This window comes from Odontomachus brunneus, unplaced genomic scaffold, assembly GCF_010583005.1.
Source record: "Odontomachus brunneus isolate Ranch 3 - 2012 unplaced genomic scaffold, Obru_v1 Obru_scaffold_189, whole genome shotgun sequence".
Taxonomy (NCBI): domain Eukaryota; kingdom Metazoa; phylum Arthropoda; class Insecta; order Hymenoptera; family Formicidae; genus Odontomachus; species Odontomachus brunneus.
The window spans coordinates 410,339-416,045 of NW_022639639.1; positions in this window are offsets into that span (position 1 = coordinate 410,339).

Sequence of the window (5,707 nt, forward strand, 5' to 3'; positions counted from 1 at the left end):
TCCGCACCCAGCGTATTCACCAGACTTAGCTCCTTCGGACTATGACTTGTTCCGGTTGATGCAGCACGGCTTGGTGGATATACACTTCAGAAATTACGAGGATGTGCGAAAATGGATCGACGAATGGATTGCATCAAAAGACCAATCGTTCTATCGTCGCGGAATCTAAGCGTTGCCCGAAAAATGGGAAAAATGTATAGCTAGCGAAGGAAAATACTTCGATTAATGTATTTTTTGCTTTTGATGTCGAAATAAATGAGTTTTTTAAACAAAAAACCGCAGGAACTAAGTTTACCACCTAATATTAAAATATAGAAATATCTAAATATCTAAATATTTTCCATAATATTTATTGTAAACAAAAAATTAATATTTTGTAAATATTTCTATAAATATTGCACATGAAAAAAATAAATATAATTATTTATAATTATCAAATTAATAAAGAAATAAGAAAATCGAAATTTAAATTGGTAATGTACATTAGAAAAAAATTTTTTAAATGAAAGAAATATATTTTGTTACATATAATTTCTGAACTGAAAAAAATATTTGTTAAATTTTAGAAAATATATAATAAATATACAGAAATATTTTTTTTTAAATTTGTAAAATAAGCTGTAAAATTATGAATTTATGAATAAAAAACCCGCCGGGACGTAATAGTAGTGTCATAAAAGTAAACACGACGTTCGTGTGAGAAGTGTTCCGCAGAACTCGCCGTGACCGAGCATCGTGGATTACATGCAAATATAAATATAAGTAATAAATATTATTACAAAAAATATATAAATTATATTTGTAATATAATATTAATTGTTGTGTAGGAAATTTAATATCTGTCATATTCGTGTTTTGCTGAAGGAAATAAATATCATAAGCAGAATGTGGGAATAATGAAACTCCTTCTTCTCAAGTCGGAATGCGTTCATAAATTTGCTAAAAACGATCCACCAACTTTTAAGTCCGCGACTGTACAAAAGCTAAGAATCGTAGAGTGCCCATAGATTTAGTATATATAGACTGCGTACTGGGCTGAGCGGGCGTCACAGAATAGAAAGAGAGAGCATGCTTTAGATCAGGATTGGATAGTATTATACTGAGATATTATACATTGTATTACACACTATATTATGCACTATATAATACATTCAGTTTTATACATATTATACTTCCTGTAGCGCCATCTCTCCCGATATTCACAGCCAGTATTGAAAATCTATAGTTTATGTCACGTATACTATAAATTTTCAATATTTGCAATAAATATCAGAATGCACACTTTATAGGTGATTTATTAACGTCATTACTATTATTTTAAGTTCTATATTTTGAATTCTCTTTTATCGCTAAAAGCGTTTCTAAAAATAGCTGATAGTCAATCACAAAGCTTATAAAGCCATTTTTAGAGGTGCTTTTATCATGTCTGTTCTTTTTCATTGTACCGGTGCAATAAGCGTGAGACAAACATATATTTGTCTCACTCCAATTTGTTTCAGCAGTACAGGGCTGCGTTCAGGAATCCTACTCGATTATTAGAGTAACATTTAATTGGCCAATTAAAGCAAAAAGAACTAAGATTTATTTATTATGATTGGTTTATTTAAATAAAGCCAGCGGCACACGATGCTTGTTTTCATGCTGGATTGCTTGCTGGATGGAAATACTCTGTTCTGATTGGTGCATTTCTGAAGACGGACCAATCAGAATAGAGTATTTCCATCCAGCAAGCAATCCTAGATATTACACGTTTTATGCGTTTTTATACGTATTATACGTATTTAACGTACTTTACCGTATAATGTAAAAAACTTTAGAAAATGCTCGAAAAACCCAACCCTGCTTTGGATTACCATTCTATTTTTTTCTAATAACACGTGGTGAGGATACTCCAGCCTCTCCTTATGTTTAGAGTGGGGTTTATATTGGTTCTCCTGCATAATATGTTTCCCTCAAAGCGTCTTTGTTACACACATAAAATACTTCATGCACATATAAAACATTTTATTATCACAATATATTGATAATTATTCTGTTACGCTATATTATTTTTCTCCTCCAAGCCTTTCAATTGCCCTTCATGTAATACCACCTTCAATAAGCGAACATCGATGTTTTCTAACCATCGATTCTTTTTGCCCATCTCTAGAACAAACCTCTAATGTTACGGATGTTCTTGTGCGAAGACAGACTTTTATATATTACTAGTCTGCTAACTTCGACTACATGGCCCCTAAAAGTATGTACAGAAATCTCGCGCATACGTATATTTGGTGTTCCGACATTCATAATGTAGCATCTCGTTTTAGGCATTATTGCACTCTGATGTAGATATACAATTGATCAATCATTATTTTTAGAAATTTTTTACTGTAACGTATTTCACTCTGATGTTTTTCACTCTGTATGTACACAAATATTTAAGGCGTCATCGGCTATATTACATTTTAAAGGTGCCAATATATAGGAGCGTTTCAGCGTCGAGCGTTCCAGCGTCGAGTGTTAAAGCGTTAGCCAATCAACGTATCAGGTTCCAGAAGTATACTTGTAGTTCTTGCGGAAAGTGGCACATTGACTGGTTATCGCTTTAATGCTCGACGCTCGATACTCTTATGTAAAGACACCTTAAGTCTTTGGTCCTAGGTTTTAACAAGTCTAGTGTCAAGAGGCTACTCTGGTTATATCCTCTTCAAATACTACTAGAGGAGCGTAATGCCAGGTTAATGGTGATCCCGGAATAATAGGAGTCTCTTCAACGTCTTATTTTTCATGAATTATATATTTATTTTATTTGTCGCCATTCTTTCAGCTCTCTCATTTAACAACCACTTCCGACTCTCTCACTGCGCATGCCTTGCCATAACGCGATGATCTTGGCCAATCATAGCCCGTTACGTCGTCATACATTTCACTGCTGTCCGCGGCGCTCTTAACCTATCCGAGATGAGGTAGACTAGTGCGCACAGCACCGAGGTTGTAGTACCATCTTAAGGCTAAAGGGTCATCTACAATGGCTGTAGGAATATGGCTGTAAGGCTGTAAGACGCAAAATAAATTATTTTCATTCGCTGACAGCTCACGTTACAGCCTTACAGCCATATTCTTACAGCTATTGTAGAATGGCCTTAACAGTCATAGAAATTCAACTTAAAAAACCGGGAAAATATATCGGTCGATTTTCCATCTTACAACATTTAAACTGGTGGCACATAGAAAATATTAAGCAGTAAAACGTAAGCAGTAAGCAAATTGACCAATCACAATCATTGTTTCTTCTTACGATCCAAGAATCAACGACTGTGATTGGTTAATTTGCTTACTGCTTACGTCTTACTACTTAATAGTGTTTTTCATTGGCAGAACTGGTGCGCACTGAGTGCGCACTCAGTGCGCACCAGTTCTGCCAATGAAAAACACTATTAAGTAGTAAGACGTAAGCAGTAAGCAAATTGACCAATCACAATCATTGTTTCTTCTTACGATCCAAGAATCAACGACTGTGATTGGTTAATTTGCTTACTGCTTACGTCTTACTACTTAATAGTGTTTTTCATTGGCAGAACTGGTGCGCACTGAGTGCGCACTAAGGCTTGTTTACAATACATTTTCATATTTAAGATCGTGTTTTAAATACATATTTAAAAATATTTTAGGTAATAAAATGATTCGTAGAGATGTTATACATATTATATTACTGGTTAAAAATATTTGAGAATTTATTTAAGACAATCTTTCAATATAATAACATACTGTGAACAAGCCTTATTACGCACTCAGTGCGCACCAATTCTGCCAATGAAAAACGCTATAAGTTTTCCTGTGTGCCACGGCCCTTATATCTCTCTTCATCTGGTTACACGACAAAATCCGTAAAAAGGGAGCGGATAGCGTTGGTATCAGTGAAAATCCCTAGGTAACTCAAATTAAATTTTTATGGATTAGTAACACTGAATAGGTAGTAATATATGTTGGTTAGCTGAAACCTTCTTGACGTGTGTGTGTGTGGATTATATACATGTGACGTTTTGCCATAAGCGTGTGTCGGACATATGCGTATGTCATATGCGTGCACGTCGCGTATGTGAAGTAATCAATATTTAATAAATGTGTATTAAATATATTGTGACGTGTAACTACAGTCAAAATAAATAAATCTTCCACAATAACAAGGTGAAAACAATAACAAGAAGAAAACTTATAAAAATAAAAAAATATATGTTCATAATTAATCCTTATAAGAAATTAATAGTGGCGCTGTAACAAATTGATAGATTACTGTTGCCTTGTCATTTTATTATTTTTTCATAAGTAACATAAAGGTACTGCAACAATACTTAGTCAAACAATAATTAATCACTGGTCAATATGTTACAGGCAGAGAGAATATATATTTTTTATAAGGATTGTTATTTAAATAAATGATATTAAATCATCAATGAATACAATTGAACTCTTCAATACAAGCAGTACAAAGTTAAAAACGGACAAATAAGAGTTAACGCCAGTGACAGGGCGGAGTGCCAGTATATTCATACAAAATAAATATAAATCGCAAAAATTCGTATACATTTCATATGATTTCCTTATCGATTGTCTGGCTACGCTTTGTAATTTCGCGAGTGGTTTGATATAATGCGGCTTTATTGGTGTTACCTTCGTTTACGATCATCTTTCGGTTTCTGTGCGGTATATACGCCGTTCTGTTTGATTTGCGTCAGAATGGTAAGTTTTTGATATTATTAACCTTTGCTTTTGGAACTGACAATATCCATCTTATTTTTAAGGTAATAGTCGTCTAATATTCAGTGGCGTCTACTTATTAACGGATTTTTTTTTAATTGTAATTTTAATGTATTTTGACGGATTTTTGTAATAATTTGAAGTTTATGATGTACTGAAAAGGGTCCAAAAGCGGGACCGAAACGTATACGAATTTTTGCGATTTATATTTATTCTGTATGAATATATTGGCACTCCGCCCTGTCACTGGCGTTAACATTTATTTGCCCGTTTTTAACTTAGTACTAATAAATTCTCAATTTTGTGATATGCCAAGATAAATGTAATTCACTGTTCGGTTTCGTTCTTCAAACTGAAATCAATTTCTCATTGTCAACTAGAAAATGAAACCTGTATGAGATGATGGAAACAGGAAAAAGAGGATATAATGAAGTAAAATGAAGAATAGACAAATGTCAGATAAGTAGCTAATATTATAAACTTCTATAGACATATATTATGCATAAATAATATACATCTATATAGGTTTAGAATATTAGCTACTTATCTCACATTTGTCTATTCTTCATTTTACTTCATTCTATCTTTTTTTTCATGCTTCCATCATCTCCTACAAGTTTCATTCTCCAGTTGACGATGAGAGATTGATTCTAATTCGAGAAAGGAAGTCAAACAGTGAATTACATTTATCTAGGCATATCATAAAATTGAGAATTTAATATTATTTATTTAAATAATAATTCTTATAAAAAATATATATTCTTTCTGCTTGTAACATATTGGCTAGTGATTAATTATTGTTTGATTAAATATTATTGCAGTACCTTTATTTTACTTGAGCAAAAATAATAAAATGACAAAACAACAGTAATTTGTCACTCGCTAATTCATTACAGCATCACTATTAATTTCTTATAAGGATTAGTTATCAACATATATATATATATATATATATATATATATATAT